This window comes from Zootoca vivipara, chromosome 8 (genome assembly GCF_963506605.1).
Source record: "Zootoca vivipara chromosome 8, rZooViv1.1, whole genome shotgun sequence".
NCBI classification, from domain to species: Eukaryota; Metazoa; Chordata; class Lepidosauria; order Squamata; family Lacertidae; genus Zootoca; species Zootoca vivipara.
This window is the reverse complement of record NC_083283.1, coordinates 77,230,997-77,254,653: the sequence shown is the minus strand read 5'-3', so window position 1 is coordinate 77,254,653 and position 23,657 is coordinate 77,230,997. Positions and strand designations below refer to the sequence as shown.

General features: G+C 45.5%; 1 protein-coding gene across 1 annotated transcript in view; it reads right to left on the bottom strand.

The window, feature by feature from the left end:
* The window catches only part of CTNND2 (catenin delta 2), a 236,816-nt gene extending 217,448 nt beyond the window's left edge, over positions 1-19,368 (bottom strand). The window contains exon 1 of the mRNA XM_060278053.1: positions 19,108-19,368. The gene's annotated coding sequence lies outside the window, so the exon portion shown is untranslated. The remainder of the gene's footprint in view (positions 1-19,107) is intronic.
* Positions 19,369-23,657: the final 4,289 nt, after the last annotated feature.

Genomic DNA, 23,657 nt, shown 5'->3' with positions numbered 1-23,657 from the left:
TGAGGTCATTGACAAGGTCGTCCCCCCCAATAGTTCTGGGATGCTTCATCACCATTCTCAAGATCATTGCAACTCCACGAGATGAGATCTTGCATGGAGCCCCAGACCGAGGGACGTTGAGTTATTTTGTGTTTCTTCCATTTGCAAATTATTGCACCAGCTGTTGTCACCTTCTCACCAAGCTGCTTGGCAATAGTCTTGTAGCCCAGTCCAACCTTGTACAGGTCTACAACCTGGCATCCTTGGACAGCTCTTTGGTCTTGGTCATGGTGGCTACTTTGGAATCTGCTGGATTAATTGCTTCTCTAGACAGGTGTCTTTTGCACAGGTACTGTAACGAGCTGGGATTGCAGGTAAGACCTCTCCCTTACAGCAGCTCGTTACAAACAGTGAAGATACAGTGAAGAAACTGTACCAGGTAACCTCACATCTGGCTGGTTGATGGGGCATCAAATACTTATTTCACTCATTATAATGCACATCAACCTCTGGGTTTCTGGGGTTTTTCCTGTTGTTACTCTGTCTCTCGTAGTTACCATTAAAATTATGGGCTGGTCATTTCTTCGTCAGAGGGCAAACAGGCAAATTTAGCAGGGGATCAAATACTTCCCCCCCCTCGCTGTATATTCATGAAGGATAGAACTATCAACAGCTATTAGCCTCCAAAGCTAAACATAGGTTCAACATACAAAGGCTATATCAGATGCTGAGGACAAGTAACATGGTCATCATTGCATTTATGACCTGTGCATAAGCTCCCAGGCATACCTAGTTAACTGCTGCTGGAAGCCAAATGCTGAACTAATGTGGGGCTTATTTTCATCTAGTTTTTATGTAAACACATATAATAACCGGAAAAATATGTAAGGGAAAACCATTCCAGAGCTCACTTTCTGCATACACATTAGCTCAGTTCTACAGAGGAAAGGCACTGAATATGTATGGAGTTGCTCCACATTCACTACAAGCGAAGAAGTCTCTAGGCAGAGCCCATAATGAACTTCTCCTTTTGAAAGATTAATTTTTGGGAATGAATGGATGTGCTCAACCATAGCTAGGTTTCCCGCCCCCTGCAGGTGGAAGTATTCAGCTGGCTGAATCCCAATAAATCCTATGCCCCAAGGAAACATTACAAGCCAGGTCTACAGAATATATGACCCACCAAGCCGAACGTGGCCCACTAACTACTAATTATGGCCCACAGATGCTTGACAAGCCCCATCCTATTTTTCCCAAACAAGCAGGCACTTTATGAAATCTTTGGTGAATTAGTAGATCATGTGCTATACATGCCTGCCAGAAGCTCTAGCAAGACAGTCCAGCAACAGTAGAAGCTTTGGAAAATTGGGCATCATGTTGACTAAAGTGTCCAGAAACCCATTCTTCTATTTAAGGACAGTGGACAGCATCTGTAGAAGCTCCAGAATTATTCGTCTTCTTACCCAACGTATCTGTAACCAATCTCAGAACTGGTCAAACCCACAGAAATAAGCAGAAGGATTAATTTCTTTCATCTGCTACACAGAACTGTTCAGCAGCCATCTTTTGGACCTTTTTCTGCCACTTTCTGAGTGAAAAGGAATGGTCACAACAAAAGGAAGAAGAGTCATTAATGGTATGAAGAAAAGAGAGGCAGCTCTCGTTAGGAGGGATGTATGTGTGAAACAGAGTGTTGCAGTTTGACACCAAGCTGTTCACCTGGGGAGGGGGGAGTGAGTTGGCCTCATCCACAACTCAATTTGCTTCACTGTTTTCCACTGAATCAGACCAAACGGCATGTGGGTTTTCCGTGGACTGCCATTTGTTGTGCTAAAAAGCTTGAGAAAACTTTTGTGATGGACTGATGACTAAATACAAATAAAATCTATGAGAAGGATACACATTTTTTGTGCAGCTTCTTTTCCATGAATGCTTCAACTCATTACCTATTATGAATTCAAAATGTTTTTTAGGGGAACTTTAAACTGATCACCTTCAATTTATATGCAGTCAAGAATCCGAATACAAAAATCAAGTGTAACTTAACACAGTAGTAATTTTCGAGGCAATACAAATCATGTTTCCTATTACATAAAGCCATCTAAAAACCAAATGTTCAGATGACACTTCAGATTTCTGTGTTTTACTAAAACTGCTACTTTTGCTACTTTCTAGGGAAAGCTTCATTAACTTTCAAGGCCACGTTCAGGCCAAAAGAAAACAACATTTTCTTTAGAGATCTACTAATTATTTCCATAAAATGCTGGTTAATAGTTGGAACAGAGGCTTGTGTGGTTCATTTAAAACATAATAGTTGGGATTCTGCAAGTCAATTATCAGTCTTCTTGTATTTCTGGGCAAAGGGGTGCATCCAGCCAAAATATGGGAAAACAAAATCCACAAGTTCCGTAAAATATCACATTACCTATAATGCATGGCCCTGCTACCATTTCAATCCTCATTGATTTCAGAGAAATAATTTAAGGTAATGTTTAGTTCTCACACTGAAACTATGGGATTGGAAGCAAGATCATCAAAATAAAGGACTCTCAAGTCAGTTAATCATATTAGTTTCAGCCAACTGAATTTGTATATGAGTAAGCAAAATAGTTCTGAAAAATACTTTGTACAGTATATAGATTGGGGCTGGGAACCTGTGTTCCTTCAGATGTTGGTGAACTGGAACTCCCATCATTCCTCACTCCTGGTGATGCTGGCTGGGACTACTGGAAACTGGAGGTCATTAATATGTGGAAAGCCACAGGTTCACCATCCATTTTAGAATATGACTTCTACAATGCACAAAGAAGCATTCCTTTGTGTTTGAGGGAGAAGGAGGAATTCCTCTTAAGATGATGCTTGCCCTCAACTGTTTTCATGAAAGGGTGTTAGAGCAGGGGTCCCCAGACTTACCGGGCTGCGGGCCGGAGAGTAGGGGAGTGCACGCGCAGCGGGCCGGAGGGCGGGGGAGTGCGCGCCCGTGCGCATGCGCACACGCACACGGTCGGGAAAAAATCGCCGAAAATCGCTTGTGCGCATGCGTATGGGCCTCCCCCGACCCGGAAGTGCATCGGAAATGACCTCTTCTGGGTCGGGAGAGGCCCATACGCATGCGCACAAAGGATTTTAGGCGATTTTTTGCCGATTTTGAAGACCGCCGCCGCGCCGCGCGCCGTAAGAGCGGGCGACGGCAGCGGGCGGCGGGGGTCGTCGCGGGCCGGATTGGGAGGCTAATTGGGCCGCATCCGGCCCGGGGGCCGTAGTCTGGGGACCCCTGTGTTAGAGGATGGGTAGTGGCCATAGAATCATAGAATCGTAGAGTTGGAAGAGACCACAAGGGCCATCCAGTCCAACCCCCTGGCGAACAGGAAACACCATCAAAGCATTCTTGACATATGCCTGTCAAGCCTCTGCTTAAAGACCATAGAATCATAGAATCATAGAGTTGGCCAGAAGGATGTCTAAACAAAAAAGTATTTGACTGCTGGAAAAATGAAAGCAGAGAGGGGCTAGCCTACGCTTCCATGGAAAGGAGCTCCACAATATGGGAGCAGCCACCGATAAGGCCCTCTGTCTCTCATGTCCTCATCAAACATGCCTGTGAAGTTGGCAGGACGGAGAGAAAGGTCTCCCCAGAAGATCTTAAAGCCCAAACAGGCTCATATATGGAGATGTTATCCTTCATTTAATCTGGACCCAAGCCGTATAGGGCTGTGTAAGTCACTTTGAATTGTGCCCTGAAACGGACTGGTAGCCAGTGGAGTTTCTTTTGCCCCTGCTGACTAGAGCTGGTCAGCAATCTGGCCACAGCATCTTGGACCTGCTGAAGTTTCCAAACACTTTTCCGAAACAGTGTTAGAAACTGAGACATGAAAGCTAGGAGATAAATGAGACATTAAACCTAGGTTATGGGCGCAGCAGCGTAATGTCTAGGCCATGGGTCAGCAAACTAAGGCCTGTGGGCCGGATCAGGCCCAATTGCCTTCTTTCCCTCTCTCTCACATGGCAGTGGCGCCAGCGCCTCCTCCCTCCTGGCTTCTCCCCGCCCTGCCTAGAAGAGTAAGGGGGCTGGACTTTGTTGGTGCCAGCAGCAGCAGCAGCGCTCGAGCGGCCACCATTTTAAGCAGCCCCTCTCCGGAGCCCTTTCGCACGCCGCTCATTGTTCCTCCGCCACTGCCGCCGCCAGCTTCTGCCGCTTGCAAGACACAGGTAAGCAGCCACCAGGGCTCATGGTGGTCTTGCATCATCCCCCCCCCAAATATAGTCTGGCCCCCCACAAGGTCTGGGGGGGGACAATGGACTGGCCCCCTGCTGAAAAAGTTTGCTGACCCCTGGTCTAGGCACACTTTGTAATAACAAGAATATAAAGCTGAAAATGAACTGCAGCTAAAATATTATGTTCATTTTTCACATGATCTAGTCCGTCCCCTGCCCATCCCCCTAATATTCCTAAGAGGGTCTCTTCTCCAGTCTTCAGAGAGTACAGTAGCTGGAAGTGAGGAGGCAGAGAAAGGTCCCCCTTTTCTTCCACTCTGCAGTTTTAATCTGAAATCTTAGGTATTGCGTCCAGAGCTCAGAAACTGCTCGTCCTAATGAAATTCTGTGTCACAAAATGTGCCTAAAACAATGGGAGTTTCAAACACTGTTCCGCCCCATGTACAGCATGTTACAGTAATGCACAAATGTTTTAACTAAGGCATCTTTAGGAACTAGTTTTAAACATACAAACACACTATTGGCCACCATTGAAACCCTGGCATCTAGGCTCCGGGTTTAATCCAGGAGAAATGTAAAACTAAATAGTCTCTCCACCCAGCACAGCACCACAATGGGGAAGAAAACGGCATCCATATCCGAAGAGCAGAGAGGGAACAATGTCACTTGACACTACCACACTGGCCTTTGGAGGGGCACTAAAATTTGCTCAAGGCAGCCAGACTCAAAATCAGTGGTTTGCTGCAACTTTTGCTGTAGCATGAGAATGGAAGAAAAATTTTCTGTAAGCAGGGAAGCACCTTTACAACTAACCTTATGAGTAAGATTCCTAAAAACTCCTAAGATTTGCCTAGAACACAGCTCAACTGAACTATTTTTGTCTTTTAATTTCTGAGCCAATTTTCCCCATCTGTGCGTCACCCACAAATCTGATTATATTCTGCTCCTTAGCTAAAAGCAGAACTTTACCTCTCATCAAAAGAAAGCCATCACATATTTGCTTTTTCAAATCTCCATCTTCACACTGAGAAAGCAAATGCTAACTTTAATTAAAGCAATCCATCAGCGGTATAGAGGAGACTGGGATCTAAATGACTCTCTCTATTACCTGGCGATGGTTCATATGTATGAGCTCAACAACTGTACTAAGGCAAGAGTCCCAAGAGAACTGCTACCCACACATGATTCAGCCTCCACAAAGGCTATATACCCTGTTTCTCATATTTTAAGACATACCCATAAAATAAGCCATAGCAGGGTTTTTAAGCATTCAAGGAATATAAGCCATACCCCGAAAATAAGACATAGTGATAGGCGCAGCAGCAATGCCGGCCGCGGCAGGAGGAGGAGGAGGAAAAAAATAAGACATCCCTTGAAAATAAGCCATAGTGTGTTTTTTTGAGGAAAAAATAAATATAAGACATGTCTTATAATATGAGAAACACGGTAGCAATCTACCACAGCTACCCGTATGTCTGTCTGGAGGGAGAAATGACTATGCTGCCTCCTTCCCAGTCTTGTCCATGGTAATACTGATAAATAATTTCAGAACTATCGACTGAGTTGGTAAAAAGGTGCATTTCAAAAAAAAAAAAAGATAAAGGACCCCTGACAGTTAAGTCCAGTCGCAAACGACTCTGGGGTTGCGGAGCTCATCTTGCTTTACTGGCCGAGGGAGCCGACGTTTGTCCGCTTCTGCAGACAGTTTTTCTGGGTCATGTGGCCAGCATGACTAAGCTGCTTCTGGCGAAACCAGAGCAGTGCACGGAAACGCCGTTTTTACCTTCTCACTGGAGCGGTACCTATTTATCTACTTGCACTTTGACGTGCTTTCGAACTGCCTAGGTTGGCAGGAGCTGGGACCGAACAACGGGAGCTTACCCCATCATGGGGATTCGTACCGCCGACCTTCCGATTGGCAAGCCATAGGCTCAGTGGTTTAGACCACAGCCCTGAAATGTGCCATCTTCCACTGGTGTAGATGACAGCTTGGTGATAAAGGCTGCCATCAGCAGGGATCCTGTTCTTTTCACAGCTGTATGAGTGGCATAATTTCAACAGCTGCACTTTCCCCAGCAAAAAGACAGAAACAGTGCTTTGGGTGGGGTGGGAGGAATCCAGTACCTGCTGACATGTCACCTATTTTGCAGGTGTTAAAAGGAGTCTGCCAGGTCTGGAAAGGGGCCAGCCGTATAGGGAGTTAACTTCTTTTCGCAAGTATGGAGTGAAAAGAGGACTGTTGCGCTTATGACTAGAGAGCAGGAGTATAACACAAGCGTTTTTAATCTTCCAGCAGAAAAACCTGGCATTGTTCCTCCCTCTCCCCTCCCTTCACAAAACATACCTGTATATAGGCTTGATCTAACACTTGGCGTCAAAAACAAAGGCTTACTTGTTTTCTGTGTTTGCTGCTCTCTCTAGTCCTGTGTACTAAAGGTTTTGTTTATTTCATGTATTTACTGTTCAGTAGACAGGTCTAAAAACAAAAGAAGTTGGCTTACAACATTTATGAAATGCAAGAGGTACAGCTTTAGTATGACAGTGTGCAATTACAATAGAAAATAGGGGGTGAGTCAAATTTGTAACAGAACAGGATATTGGGGGCTGCATCAGAATTGCCACTGAAAATTCAGCTAATCCCATCTTTGATTGTTTCCAGACATTTTTTATTCTGCCAGGTTTTAATTATTATTTTTGGATAACTACCGTGTTTCCCCTTTTTTAAGGCGTAGCCATAAAGTAAGCCATGGCAGGATTTTTAAACATTTGCTAAACATAAGACATACCCCGAAAATAAGACATACCTCCATGCCATGTGGAGAGAGACCGCCGAGCGCCCCAACCAGCCAGCGGGACTCAGAACGCTGGCTGCAGCAGCAGCAGGAGGAAGCCTGCCGGCTCGGTGCCTGGAGCCAGCTGCTGCAGCGACGAGCGCGCAGAGCACCTGAGCCAGCGGTCTTGCCTCCGCCTGGCCCGACCGAGGAGACCTGCCTCCCCGCCTCCCAGAACCAGTGGCTGCAGCATGGAGCGCGTCGAGCGCTCCGCAGGACCCAACGCTTGTAGTGCTCTGTCGGGCCGGGCGGAGCGCCTGAGCCAGCGGCCTCCGCCTGGCCCGGCCGAGGAGACCTGCCTCCCCACCGTCCAGATCCGGTGGCTGCAGCGTGGAGCGCATCGAGCGCTCTGCAAGACCGAGCACTTGGAGCGCTCTGTCGGGCCGGGCGGAGCGCCTGAGCCAGCGGCCTCCGCCTGGCCCGGCCAAGGAGACCTGCCTCCCCACCGCCCAGATCCGGTGGCTGCAGCGTGGAGCGCATTGAGCGCTCCGCAAGACCGAGCGCTTGGAGCGCTCTGTCGGGCTGGGCGGAGCGCCTGAGCCAGCGGCCTCCGCCTGGCCCAGCCAAGGAGACCTGCCTCCCCACCGCCCAGATCCGGCGGCTGCAGCGTGGAGCGCATTGAGCGCTCTGCAAGACCGAGCGCTTGGAGCGCTCTGTCGGGCCGGGCGGAGCGCCTGAGCCAGTGGCCTCCGCCTGGCCGGCCGAGGAGACCTCCCTCCCCACCGCCCAGATCCGGCGGCTGCAGCGTCGGGCGCTCCGCAGGACCGAGCGCTTGGAGCGCTCTGTCGGGCCGGGCGGAGCGCCTGAGCCAGCGGCCTCCGCCTGGCCCGGCCGAGGAGACCTGCCTCCCCACCGTCCAGATCCGGTGGCTGCAGCGTGGAGCGCGTCGAGCGCTCCGCAAGACCAAGCGCTTGGAGCGCTCTGTCGGCCGGGCGGAGTGCCCGAGCCAGCGGTCTCCGCCTGACCCAGCCGAGGAGACCTGCCTCCCCGCCGCCCAGAACCGGCGCAGCGCCAAGCGCTTGGAGCGCCCTGCCGGGCCGGGCGGACCACCTAAGCCAGTTTTTCTTCTTTTTTTCTTCCCTTTTTGTAATGTACAGAAATGCAAACTATAGCTTATCATCATCATTAATTAATGTACAGAAATGTAATGTACAGAAATGCAAACTATATCTTATCATCATCAGGTAATTGAAAAAAAAAGACACCCCACCGAAAATAAGACACCCTGTGTTTTTTTGAGAAAAAAAAGTTGTAAGACGGTGTCTTAAAAAAGGGAAAACACGGTATTAATCCTTCTCATTCCATGCCATTTGAGAGACTGTTGCAGGAATTTTCATTGCTTCTTGGTTTTACTGTATTCAGATGAATATTTAACGTATGTAACCTTTCTGAAGGTCAGAAGGCGACATAAAAGCAATTTTACTGTATAACGCTGAAAAGATTTGCAAATAAATAATTTTAGCCTTACACACAAAAAGCTCTGTTAATAAAAACACATGATAAAACATAGCAAATGGTATGTACTAACTCTGATATCAGTAACAAATAGTTTTTGAGTAAGACTGCACCATGTGAGCTGCATATGAGAATATGGTGCAGGTAAGATGAGAGATAGAGAGAGAGGTATTTACACTTTAGCACATCATTATCTGCCAACAGGTACATTAATTATGAAATAAGCTCTGATCAGAATTTTGAAACAACACACACACACACACACACTAAACACCATGGAAACTGAGAAAGAGGCTCATCACCAAAAAAAATCATCATTATCACTACAGAAATTCAGTGATGTTTTTGGATAATTGTAATCAAATATGTCAACAGATTTGGTAATTCCTTGCCCGGCTCCTAATGCTTAGTTGTATTAGAAATCATGTGTTAGGCAGGCCTAACCTCCCTATATTGTTTTAGATACTTGCTGGAAACTTGTTACGGTATTTCAGCAAGCCTACCAGACAGGCATTTGTTTTCAACTATTACAGACTGAATAGCTATGTTCTGCCACCACTGTTGGATACAATACGCCTCTCAATAGTAGCGGTGGGGAAGAGGGCTGTTGTGCTCTGGAACTGCTTTCAGGCTTCCCTTGAGCATCCAGCTGGACATTGTGGGATCAAGATGCAGGACTTGATGGGCCTTTGGTCCAATCCAGCTGGGCTCTTCATATATTTTTGGATAATTAGTTTATGTGTATTTGTTTTTTTTAAAAAAATAGTTCTGTGTGTTTTAGCTGTGTATTTCATACAATGTTATCATGCACGCTGCTCTCTGACTAAGCCGTATATTTACTTCTACCTAAGATACATCGGGGACGCGGGTGGCGCTGTGGTCCAAACCACAGAGCCTAGGGCTTGCCAATCGGAAGGTCGGCAGTTCGAATCCCCACGATGGGGTGCGCTCCCATTCCTTGGTCCCAGCTCCTGCCAACCTAGCAGTTCAAAAGCATGTCAAAGTGCAAGTAGATAAATAGGTATGCTGGACACATGACCTGGAAAAACTGTCTGCGGACAAATGTCAGCTCCCTCGGCCAGTAAAGCAAGGTAAGTTCAGTCGCAAATGACTCTGCAGTTGCGGCACTCAACTGTCAGGGGTCCTTTACCTTTACCTTTACCTTTAAGATACATCAACAAATAAAATTTGCCCCATATTTTCTTGGCCAGGTTGGAATGCAGAATGATTTTCTGCACATGCACACTCAGGCTGGCTAGGTCACTTTGTAGGTGAAAGTGAGCAACATCATGGGGGAGGGGGTGTTTCTAGGACTAAGGTGAAACTGTGAATCTCCCTTGTTATTTTTGCTATTGGAATGCTGTACACTGTTTAAGTAATATTGTTATATTCATAGTATTGGAATGTGGGTTTTTTTTGGTATGTTGTTGTATTTTTGTTTTGCTGTGTTATTATTGAAATTGTTGCAAACTTGCTTTGAGCATTTTTTTGTGGAAAAGTGGCATATAAAAAAAATGAATGAATGGATCAACATTAGAAGACCTTGTGGCCCATCTAGTCATGCAGACCTATGGGAAACAAGTAAGCAGAACATTGTGCACACCTGTGTTCTTTCAAGCTAATCACTTATTAAACTCTTATTGTGAGCCACATGATGAGACCACTCAACCAAGCAGCCTTTGTTGGAGGAGTAGCTTCTCTCTACTTGAGATCATTTTCTCAACTAGTGCCTGCAAACATTTTATGTAGCTGCTGTTTCCCATCCACACCTAAAGTCTTCTCTTGTTTTCAACAGTGTTTGTTTGGAGAGGAAAGGCAGATCTCCACCATTGCAGTGAGAACTTCAATTCCCAAGAGAAAATACAACAAGGTGCATACTTGTGACTTTCCAAGGCAATAAAGAACTATGGGGGGGAGCCTTCCCCTGAACACTCTCAAAGGAAGCTCATAAAATTCTAAGGCAGCTCCAAACTGAACCACAGACATAATCTATCACTAAAAAATCTCCAAAGGACATAAAGAATGCACTTTCCTTATTATTGCTGGAAAACATGTTTACTGAAAAGCAAATCCCATTGATGAGACTGACTTCAATGTAGGTAAGATTATGTTTACACAGCCTAAGGAAAATGCCACCTGAAAGTGGTCATCACAGAATCAGCTAGTATACATTCCTACAGACAAAAGTAGGAATCCATAGACCTGCTCAAATAGTTCCACAAATAGTTCTTCAAACTTGTGCTCCTTTAAAATAGGACCCCTCAAGCTGGATGACAAAAGATGTCTGAAATGGAAGATCATTGTATAATAGAGTTTGTATTTTGGGGACGGGGCAGGGGAGGGGAAATATTTTCATGTAAACCTAAGTCTGGTATGCTGGCTGAGACCCTACCTGCCTGTGCACTGTCTTGCCAGAGTGGTACATGTCCTGGTTATCTCCTGCCTGGACTACTACATTGTGCTCTACTTGGGGCTGCCAGAATGTGGCAGCTAGACTGGTGACTGGGAGCGACTACCAGGACCACATAACACAGATCCCAAAAGACCTACGTTGGCTCCCAGTACATCTCCAAGCACAATTTAAAAGTCAGCACCAACACTTTAAAGCCCTAAACGGCTTCGGCCCTGTAAATATGAAGGAGCATCTCTGCCCCCTATAGTTCAGCTTGGACACTGAGATCCAGCTCCAAGGGTCTTCTGTGGTTCCCTCACTGTGAGAAGTGAAGCTACAGGGAAACAGGCAGAGGGCCATCTCAGTAGTGGTGCCCACCCTGTGGAACACTCTTGCATCAGATGTCAAGGAGATGAGTAACCTTCAAAAGACATCTGAAGGAAGCCTTGTATAGGGAAGTTTTTTAATGTGGAATGTTTTTTAATGATTTTATATATGTTGGAAGCCACCCTGAGTGGCTGGGGCAACCCAGTCAGTTAGGCGGGGGCAGGGACAATAAAATTATTATTGTTGTTGTTGTTATTTTAGTTATTATTAGTCCTTGGCACAAGTAGCTGTTTGGATCCTGACCGAGAGGCACAAACCCATGCATCCGATGCAGCAAAGTTTAAAACATCAAATCCACTTCACCTGTCCTTTAAAATACACAGTACTGTATTCACAAACTTGTGGAAATGATTACCAATATGGGAATAGTTAAGAGAAAAAAGGGGTCATTTACATAAAAGTACAATTAGGAGAATGTGTACTTTAAAGCCAGTATGTATACTAATTCTTGCCTAAACTGCAGCAGTCTGAACACTAAAAGTATAACCCAGAAATATTAAACACCTGAAAAGCTACCTCCAGTCCAGATCACTTAAAATATTTATTGCAAGAAATATCACGATTATGCAAATGTTCAGGTTAAAAGACGTTTTCTGGCCTCATGTTTACAGAAAGAGTTTCAAAAGGTGTATTTTGAAATCTATTGCTGACAAAAGTTTGAGGTCAGCAACAATTGTTATTGCAGCTAATAGATCTAGGAACAAATCTGTAATATTCCTTTTTCAGACTCCGATGAAGAGAAGATTTTGGCGAGGCAAGAAAAGAAGGCATTACTGGAGATCATGGGAGGGCAGAAGGATAAATGAAATAATGAAGAGCTGTTGCGAGAGTCGGCAAGGCACAATGGAGATGTGCTGGTTAGACTGGGGTTCATATCCCTGCACAGACATGAAACTGACTGGATGTTCCTAACCATCACCATATGGCTGTGTTAAACTAGGGCTGAAGCATGATGTGAACGAATCTGGACTCCTCCCAAACTCCCACTTACCCACTCCACCTACATAGCCAAGGAGGGGTTCAGAAATTTACTCTTTTAGTTAATTACAGCTTCCCCTGTTGTCCAAACACAGAACTATGGTTAAATTGCCTGGGGTTAGCTAAACAAGCCCCAGTTTTAGAAACCACAGTTTGAAGTGAGCTTGTTTAAAACTAAGCACAGTTGTAGTAGACACAGTTTGCTGGACTGGACAACATAGCAGCCAACTCCTAGGGGCTGAGGTCCCTTCGGACATCCCAATAAAATATTTGAGGGGGCCAGGAGCCCTCAAAAGTTGATAGCCATTGCCATTCAAATGGGGCATGTGTGCCAGGTCTTGTTATCTGAGCCCCCCATATATTTTATTCGAGTTGGCACCCCTGCTGGACAACATGATCGTTAACCAGAAAGAGATGAAAAGCCTTCCGAACTCCTCATCTTCTGGAGAGGGGCAGTCCAGGAGGAAGCTAGGCTCTTTCATGTCTTGCTAAACCGTAGTTTGATGTGCTGTTCAAACAGTCAATGTCTCAAACAAAATCTACCTCATATGGTTCCTATGAAATTAAAGTTTCTTTAACTAATTTCCCTTTATGTCTGGATCAGAAAACTGTAATTTAAAGTACCCTCACACACCACTTACGGAAACCGACATGACGAATCAAAAGGATATGTCCAGAATAAGTGGCTACTACTTTCTCATTAGTGTTAAAAATCCTCAGGGGTAGTAGTAATGCTTAGCTTTGTTACTGAAAACAGGGAACAAGGAACAGAGATCTAATTCTTCGAATTAAAAGCAACACTACCAGCCTTTTTTTTAAAAGGTGAACTGTGAAAAACCCTGTTTTTGTTTGTTAAAGGCAGTTTAACATTTCTTTCATTGCACCCCACCCCCACCCCGTTCAAGGTCTGGGTACCATGATTCCAAAGGGTTTAATTGAAGAGATCTGGCAGTGTTTTATATTTAACAAAGGCATCCTTTGATTCAAGAGTTCATTAGTCAGTGGAGTTAAAGAAGTGCTAAGAAACGAAAAACAAAGGCTTGTTCAGTTTCCCTCTCTTGAGATGTCATAATCTATCACAAACAGACAAGACCTGAATTTCTAACGTGTATACATGAAGCAGAAAACCACCTTTGACAAAAACAAAAAACCTAAGAAGCCAAACAAACAACAAAGAAGCCTATTTATTTTCTCCTTTCTCAGAAAATAACTTTCTTGTGCTTGCTGTCACCTCCTTTCCTCCCCCATTTGGGAGGACAAAAACGTTAGTGCTCATGATTACTATGGAAAGGAATGACTTCAAATAGTTTATTGTAGGGCCATGGTCACTGCCCCCATGTCCAGGGTGAGTCAGCTGAACTGCACTCCACCAGCATGAGAAATCCAGGGGTGGAGAGTAGTCGTATTACCCAGTCAATGTACTTTGTTCTGTGGGAAATGCCTCTTTGGCAGAATTTATACTGCTCTGTTCCATCTGGAATTGTTTTTTCTACTTGTTTTATAATTGTAACAGTTTCATCCATTTTTATAACTGTAGATTCTATTGCTTAAACCAGGCATGTCCAAAGTCTGTTTTGGGAGCCTAATCCTGCCCCCCCCCCCGGGCCGGTCTTATCCAGCCCCTGTGGCAGTTTATTTATTGGGGTCAAATTCTTTAAAAAGCTCAACAACTTTGGTCGGCCCTCACATATGTTCACTTCATCAAATCTGGCCCTCTTTGAAAAAAGTTTGGGCACCCCTGGCTTAAACCCACCCTGGGACCCTATGGTAAAGGCAGATAAGAAATCTTATCAACAAATGAACAGAAATAGGTTCTAAGGCAGTTATAGTTGCAGAAATCAGCTGGGGGAATTGTAAGGCACAGAAACCAACATGAACCCCTGGCTGTCAGTTTGGTTCTTTTAAGGTGGTATGGTACATTTGGGCACACGTTCGCTTCAGTTGCACAGACTCCATATGTATATTTCAGTGACTATACAAATGTGAGTAAGGTCCACCACTCTGTCACCAACATCCATCCAGCTCCAAGGGAGTAATTAAGCTGGAGTGATAGGTTTCAACATTTGATCAATGTTGTGCAACACATCTATTAAGGGTGTGGCTGTTAACAGCTACAGTTTCCCAGAATCTTGGAACCTGAGCAACCATGGAAAGCCCTTGACACAACACGTTAAGCTGAAAAGTTCCTTGTTAATTGAATGACTACATGTTGTTTTTGTTTGTTTGTTTACTGAATTAGATAATGCATGCCATTTTTTTCTTGTTCCAACTTTGAGTAAAGGCTAAGGTTAGACTAGCAAAGCAAGGCATATGATGCACTGTAATTGTTCTGATCAGCTTTAGAAACATACGGTGTGATCATAAGCGCGCTAAAATCAACAGTAACTAGGGTAATAGGATTGTTTCATATTCTACACAGCAATAAACCCTAGTGTGCCACTTAGTAATCAAGGTAGCTGCAGTCAACCCCAATGTTTTACAAACATTTGTCACAGCCACTCCTTACCTAAACATATAAGGTGCAAGAAAGCTCTATAATCACCAGTTTTAGATTATTACACCCAAATAGGGTAGGGTTTGGGGAACATTTGTTCATGCCGGTCTCTGAGAGGATCCCTGCCAGCAGGGGTGTACCTAGGAGTTGTCCCCGGGCTGTTCTTCCACTACTATGGGAGGCCAGGCAAGGAAGGCAGGCTTCTCTGTGTGCCTCAGTAGAGGAACCTAGCTGTTATGGGCCAACCTGTGGGGCCCTCTTCCCAGTCAGCAAGCAGGGTTATTAGAAGTGTGAGTGGGGTGCCCTGCACAGCTTGGAGGAAAGAAAGACAGAGAGATCAGACAGAGTTGTAGTAGGAAAAGGGAAAGGAGGAAGGAGGCAGAAGAGAAAGCAGCGAGTGAAGGAAAGCAAACTTTTTAAATCTCTCACAGCTTTGGAGATCTCCTTGCCAAGGGCTGCCTGCCAGCCAATATAAGCCATTCACATGAAAGAGCCAGAAGCTGATCTCGGCTGTTATCCCTTTCAGAATGCGAAGGAGACACCTCAGTTCTTGGGGGACTTTTAGGAAGAGATTGGTCATTGCAACATTTCTTTGAAACAATAAATAATTATAAAAAAAACATCCAATCAATAAATTACAACAGCTTTTTAAAAAAAGTAACATTTTTTTTCTTATTTCCTATTGGGCTCCAATTTATACTAAGCCTTATAACACCCAATTTTGCATCGGACATTCCCAAACACATGATCACAAAAGCTAGATTTTCTATTAATTGCAATAAAAGAAGTCCATTAGTGTGCATAGACCAGCTTCCACCAAACTCCATCAGCAGCCAACCATTCTGTAGCTGATAGAAATAATAGGAGAAACAGCAATACTCTGCTAAGCTCCCTACTTGAGCCAAGCGCCATACAGACCCTCCCGTTCCAAGAGCAACCTCCATCTCCTGTAGGAACAATGGCCCAAAATGGATTGCGACACTTCTTGCTTGTATAAAAACAACCACCGAGCCATTACAAGAAAATGCTGAACTGAATCCCCATGCCTCAGCGGAATAGCTGAATTAGCAAAAACCTCTCTCCAAGAAAAACATATGTTCATATTATACAGGTGCAAAATCCAATTATGAAATCATTACTCCATCGTACAAGCGCCACAAACAGGATCTAGGTGATTCGGCTTCTGTTCCTTTCTTTTCTTTTTAAAGTAAATGGGGATCTCTATGGAAACTATTTATTTATAACACTCAAAGCAGTTGACTGCATTGGTAAATTGCATGTGTCAATGTAGTACAGCTCCCCCCGTCTCCACCGGGCCCTCAAAATTACCTGTTTTTAATGTCGTTTTCATTCAGAGTTAGAAAGAAACCTAGGAAGCTGCCTTATACCAGGTGATTCCATTTAGCTCTTCCCAGGGAGGTTCACCTGGCACCTTCATTACATATATTTAGGAGCCAGGTGAAAGCATTTATCTTCAACCAAGGGTTCAGCTGATTGATTGACATTCTATGGCTTTTAAATGTGTTTGTGGGAGGGAGGCTACTGGTTTCTGTTTTATTATGTATTTTGTATTCTCATTTTGTACTTTTTCTGTTGTAAATTGACCTAGGATCTTCAGATGAAGGGTGGTATACTAATACTAAAATAGAATGCCAATACCAATACCAACAAGCTCAGCACTGTTTATGTAGACTGGCAGCAGCTATCCAGGTTCCCAACAGGAGTGTTTTCCAGCCCTATCTGGAGATGCTATGAATTGAACCTGCATGCAAAGATATGCACAAGCATATTTAGTTAGTTGTAGCATGTGCACACGTCCACAAATTCCTATGTAGCTGCATGTAAACACTAATCTGAATGGCCCAACTCCAAAAAAAAAGAACAGCTCTTTCATTCCATATTTGTGGATCTATTTTGGTTCAAAATGTAGAAACAAAAAGAAATGACATTTATGATCTCATCTATGATTTAAACCATGGTACTGTCACAGAACCAGTCCTTCTCTATCCAGTCCGTTGCTTTTTCCCCATTCCTCGCCCCCTCACTGGGCTCCTGGTAAAAAGCTCGCTCGGCGCAGTGCGGCCTTTTTACCGGAAGGCTGGAGGGGCTCACCTTGGGAGTCCCTGGGTGGGGCGCCAACTGTCACCCCCCCAGAGTGGAACCTGGGGCAGACCACCCCTATCGCCCCCCTTGCTACGCCACTGTTCTGTGGGCAAGGCCAAGAGTCAAAGGGGTTGTGGCCAGAAGCAAAAAAGTAGGTGGAGAAAAGCAGACTACATTCTAGCCACACAAGAGTCAGAGGCTTCTGTGCACATCCTTATACAGTATCCTGGCAAGCAAGAGGGATAGGAGGACACATTCTTACTACACAAAAGACCTTGTGAAGAAGGACTAGTGAAAAATATAGCCTGGGGAGAAAGTGTGACATGGGGAGAGTCTGAGGGACAGACAGGCTGGCCCAGAGCGCCACATTTTGCCCCTGAGCCTAAAGTTTCCCACTCCTCATGAAGACAATGCTGACCTAGATTGTCCAATGGTCTGACTTTGTGATGTGAAGTTTCCTATCTTCCTATGCAAGCAGTATAACATGCAATGTGAGAATTCACTTGCAAAGCTTCCAGCCTTCTAGGGATCTCTGTGGAAAGTGGAAATAGCAGCATGTTGGAAAAACGAGCCCTTTGCTCATATTGGAGCCACAACAAATATTTGGCCATGGTGGTTACGGCTGCACTCACTGGCAAATACATGTCCCTCAGACACAAGTCTCACTGACTTGGGCAAGGGCCATAGATCGGTGGCAGAGCATCTGCTTTGCATGCTGAAAATCCCAGGTTCAATCCTCAGCATCTCCAAGAAGGGCTGGGAAAGTGCCTTATCTGAACCCCTAGGGAGCTGTTTGCAGTCAGTACAGATAGTATTGATGTCTGACTTGGTAAAAGACAGCTTCCTATATTCCAGTGTTTCCCAACCTTGTGCCTCCAGCTGTTTTCGGACTACAATTCCCATCATGCCTGACCACTGGGCTTGCTAGCTAGGGATGGTGGGAGTTGTAGTCCAAAAACAGCTGGAGGCACAAGCTTGGGAAACACTGCTATATTCCAATGAACAGGAAACATTCCCGAGGAAGTGTGCATAGGACACAAAACCTAAATGATTAATAATGCTTATCCTACAAGCAGCTCTTTTCCCAGTAATCTTGGAGGAGCCATCTAGCAAGTTACATATAGGGAACACGATTTACAATAATGCTTGATCAATATGTTACTTAACTTCATCTAATAAGCTCTCTCTGGCAACATACAACAATGACAGAATAACAGTTATCATTTCATGGGTGGGTCTTCCCCACCCCCAAAGGGGAGCCACCAGAATGTATTTCTGATATTAACACAATTTTTCTGCCATCTGACTTTTCTTTATTTTCAGATCCAGCTATGTAAATTAGGCAACTGAACACATGAGCATGACAGTTGTTGCTATAGCAATATACCTCCAATGATTTTTAGAAGAACAAAAAAAAATCCCACTGAAAAAGTACACAGTTTAGTTATCAGATTATTGGGAAGACCCGGGATATCATTTTTTAAAAACAACAACAACAAACAGACAGACAGACAGACAGACAAACAAACAAACAAACAAACAGGTGCTTCCCGACTAGGGCAGGAAACACAGAGCACTGACATAATTGATACTAATCAGAACATTCCAAAATTTATGTTAGGGGAAAGCATGCAAACAGCAACATGTCTTCATCTCAGCTGAAAGGGAGAGACATTAAATGAACTTAGGTAGTCCTTACATTTAAAACGTTTTTAAAAAGTAGCTTTAAAGTACTTTTATGTCTAGTGTTGGAAAAATGCATAACTATACACGAAAAGTTCAAGTAAATCAATGATAGTGAATTTAATAACCAGCAATTAAGATGCACTGTGCTGTATTGAGATAGGCTCAGCAGGACCAACTGCCCCTCATTTAGAGCAATCAGACAAGTAGGTAGGGGAGCGAAAACCAAAGAAATGGTCAGGTATCGGTGTCGAAGGCTGCAATCCCCAAACACACTTACTTAGCAGCTAGTCCCACTGAAATCAGGAGCAGGTAACCTCCAAGTATTCACGGGTCACGAGTCCCTATTTGCTATTCAGACGCCTGAGATTTAATGTGGACACCCTAGTGCTAGCGGAAACCACTTAAAGCAGCATTTGGGGAGTGAGTGAGTGAGTTGGGGGACACACACACAGCTACCATGTTCTCTCCCCTTTTCCACTGACCCACCCACCCCAATTTCCCAGACCTGGATGCAAACGCGCAGCAGAGGCGCGCGCGCGGACTCCGGAGAGCTGGAGCAGGGCGCGCTCCCGGGAGTCGGGACTCACCTGCAAGGCTGCCCGGTCTCTGCAGGGTGGCCGTGGCATACAGTTCCTGCGAGTGCTTGCCGTACTGCTCGGAGGGGTGCACCAGCCTCTTGGTGGGCGACAGCGTGGCGTAGGTGCCGATGGTGGAGCTCAGCTGGTGGATGGGCGACGACGAGATGTTGGAGGTGATGGTGGGCGGCGACGTGACTCGGATGGGCGACGGCGAGAGCCCCGACGACGACCACGACGATGTTGATGGGCGAGCTGGTGCTGTAGGACTTGGCGAGGCGGCTGGGCGACTGCTTCGGGGAGGAGACGCGCTGCGTGGTGCTGTAGCCCGAGGCGACGGCGGCGGCGCTCTCGGAGGCGGAGCCGGCCCGCTGGAGCTTGGTGGGCGAGCTCACCTGCTGCATGGACAAGGGCGAGCTCACCCGCTGCGCCGGCAGCGTGGAGCTGGAGTAGTAGAGGGCCGGCGAGTGCGGCTGCGCCTGGGACAAAGTGCGGACGAGCACGAGTCCGGCAAGTGGAAGGCGCTGCCATGGCTCGGCGCGAACGACTCCCGGGCAGCGGCTGAGACAGCGGAGGAGGAGGAGGCGGCGGCGGCTCCGAGCCGGCGAGTGGGCTGTCCGGCCGGCGGTGGCCTGAGGAGGAGGAGAGGGGCGGGAGAGAGGAAGCAAGCACAACAAACAAATGGGCTGACAAGAGGCGGGGCGCAGGAGTGAGAAAAGCAAGCAAGCAGCCCCTCCTCTCTCTTCCCTCCCGCGAAAAAGGAGAAATGGGGAGGGAATTAAAGGCATCACACAGCGCTCGGCTGACCTCTCCCCTGGGGTTCCTCCCCAATGCCTCCAGGATTAAGCGCCTGGTATTCCATAAGCCGCTAAAATAGTCTCTTGCTCATGGGGGTGGGGAACATAATACCAGAACCATTTCTCACCAGTAGAACACGTTTTCAGATGCATTGCACAAGTCTGCTTTACTGTACTTGCACAAGTCTACTTTTTTTTAACAAAAAAAAGCTCCCTGAAATACTAGGACCGTTTCTCATTAGTAGAACACGTTTTCAGATGCATTGCACAATTCTGCTTTCCTTGCACAAGTCTACTTTTTTAAAAAAACTTTAAAAAGCTCCCTGAAATCCGGACTCGTGTTTGCTCAGAAGCAAACGCCGCTATGATCACGCATAGCATTGCAGCCTTAGCCAAGCGCCTAAAGGCGATATGATGGCGTTAAAGTGACCCACGTTCCATCATTCCAACCCCCCCCACCGTCCAAGCGTGAAAAAAGACCAAGCCAAAATTGCTCTTGGGCATACTTTGCGTCATGGGAAATCAATAGCGGCCTCGGCTTCCAAGAAACACCTGCGCAACTGTCAGGAGTGATGGTATCTTATCTACACCAGCCTTCAAAGCAATTCAGTTTCCCCCAAGGAATCCTGGGACTTGTAGTCCACTGGGGCTCTGTTTGAGAGAGAATGCTTAGCACCTTCAGCAAACGGCGCCTCCCAGGTGGAAGGCAGCTCAGGAGTGTTAAATTGGTGTAAAAACAATGTCAAGGTGTGGGTAAGCGGCAGATCGCCTTATCCAAGGAACTGAACCAGCATCTAAGCAGGCAAGTAGGAGAGAGTGGAGCCATGCCTGCATAATAGACACAAGAGTACTGTCTGCAACTTGAATAAAGCGTCTCTTATTTCCAAGCCTCCAGAGCTGGAAAGGTCCCTTTGGAATGATTTAAGACTATGTGCAAGAACCTAATTGTTAGCTTGCAAGAACTCTGTGATATGTAATCGCAGGAGCAGCCCAAGTCATTTTGCTGCCTAAGGCAAAGGGAAAAAAATGGTGCATTCCCCATTCTGTGCATGAAATCTGACTAGACTGGTGGTTGACTCTTGCTTCAGCACCGGTGATGGAGCACCCTCCACTGCACCCTAGGGCAACAAACTAGCTTAGGGGCTGCAGGGCAGAACACAAGGCACACAATTCAAGCCCCGTTCTACCCTTCAGAATTCGCTGCCTGAGGCAGCTGCTTCACTCTGCCTCATGGCTATGTGTGCTATAATAATAAATATTTATAGCCCGCCCATATTAAAAGCTTCCCTAAACGGGGCTGCCTTCAGATATCTTCTAAAAGACTGGTGTTTATTTCTTTGCCATCTGATGGGAGAGGCATTCCACAGGGCAGGTGCCATTACCGAGAAGGCCCTCTGCCTGCTAAGGTTAACATCAGATTTATTTTTATTGCTCTGAAAAATACAATAAAAGATTTTAAATATTTAAACTTATTTTTGTGACGTGTCTCGGGATGTAAGCAGCCACCAGATTTTGCCCCTCATCCAAGGGCAGGCTTTGTTGGTTTTTAAGTTTTGTTGCAAGGAAGTCGCTATGATGTAGCCTACTAAATGATCCCGCAACATTTGTTGTGACACTTAGAGAAGGCATCACAGGGGTTACTGTTCCCTTCCAATTTGTTGCTAAAAATGGGAGGTTGAAGTACTGTACTTGGCTCATAAAATGGCCGAACAGACAATCTACCTGTGAATAGGTGGTCTCATAATTTAGAGCCCCCACCTTCTAACTGAAAATGAATTGATCTAGTTAAAATCATTTGGTGATGGGAAATGCCTTTGTCATCTTGGAAATGAAATTGGCTAAACCCTCTGTCGCTAGGCAGAGGAGAGGGTGATGCTCCTCGTTTTTTCTTTTCAATGTCACAGAAGGCACAGATGGAGAACTGAGGCATGTCCTCATCAGTATTTCTCTGCCAATATTGGGATACCTGTTGTTATAGGAATTCTAAGGTCTTATATATACCGGATATAAATCACAAATTGACAAGGCAAACACATACATAAGTATATAAACCATGTGTCTGAAATACCGGTAGTACAGGAGAGCAATCCTGAAGCCATTTCGACTCTTCTAGTAAACTCAAATATACTCTGTAGTGAAGAAGGAAATGGGAAAACCTCCCCATTGTCTCTTTGCCGACAAATCCTGTCTTAAGGGCATCTCTGTGTATGAATAGGGTGAGCCCATGACCTGGATTCAGGAACTAAGTATTTAGCATCTCAAAAGGAATGGCCAGGCTGGCCAGGTAAAGCAATCAAGTGACCATTATCAGTATCCTGCCAGATAGGATTTCTGTTGTAGACTGCCCACTGTGATATATTTCTGCTGTAGACCGCCTCCTGTGATGTATGTATGGTGTTTTGGGGGGTGTTCTTGAGCTAAGGGGTGGGCAATTTCAAAAGTTTATATAAGGGCTTGCACACCATTGTTCTGGGTCCCTCCTGCCTCCTGTTTGTGGTAGTGAGGACCCTGTTGCAACAGTTTATAAAGATCAGGCTTACTAATTGCTTTGCTTCTCAATATTCTCTGGCTGGCCTCTGTTATTATCTCCTACTGATAGAGAACCTACTTAAGGACTCTATACGGGCAGTTTTTTCTTATAACACTCATTGTATAATCAGATTAAGAAATTCACTGCCACACAACTTGGGGGTGGCTTTAGCAAGGATTAGGCAAATTCATGTAGGATAGGTTATCAGTGGTTATTAGCCACGATAATTAAATTGAACCGCCATGTTCAGATGATGCACATCTTTGTTTGCCAGATGGACTGATGAACAGGGTTTGGCCAAATTATGTGGCTTGCTGCTATTAGAAATAGAATATCAGACCATTGCATGTTTCTTTCTTGGGTTCCATGATCACTGCAGATGGTGACAGCAGCCACGAAATTAAAAGACGCCTGCTTCTTGGGAGAAAAGCAATGACAAACCTAGACAGCATCTTAAAAAGCAGAGACATCACCTTGCCGACAAAGGTCCGTATAGTTAAAGATATGGTTTTCCCAGTAGTGATGTATGGAAGTGAGAGCTGGACCATAAAGAAGGCTGATCGCCAAAGAATTGATGCTTTTGAATTATGGTGCTGGAGGAGACTCTTGAGAGTCCCATGGACTGCAAGAAGATCAAACCTATCCATTCTGAAGGAAATCAGCCCTGAGTGCTCACTGGAAGGACAGATCGTGAAGCTGAGGCTCCAATACTTAGGCCACCTCATGAGAAGAGAAGACTCCCTGGAAAAGACCCTGATGTTGGGAAAGATTGAGGGCATAAGGAGAAGGGGACGACAGAGGACGAGATGGTTGGACAGTGTTCTCGAAGCTACCAACATGAATCTGACCAAACTGCAGGAAGCAGTGGAAGACAGGAGTGCCTGGCGTTTTCTGGTCCATGAGGTCACGAAGAGTCGGACACGACTAAATGAATAAACAACAAACAACAACAAATGTTTCTGCTGCAGTGCAGGGGGTGGGTTTGCTATTGTTATTGCTCTTTTCCATATGTACATTATTTCACCTGTCTTTGCTTGGCCAACAATGCAATCCTTTTTTTTAACAACAGCAACCCCAAAAGCAAGTATTCTAGACTGAAAGCAATATGGAAAAGCACCCACAAATCAAAAGAAATGTGACAAGGAAAGCTGTTGTGGACACACTGTAAATCCAACCACTCCTCGGCAGTTGTGATTATGGATGAGAGGATTCAACTTCAACTCATGGAATTGTAG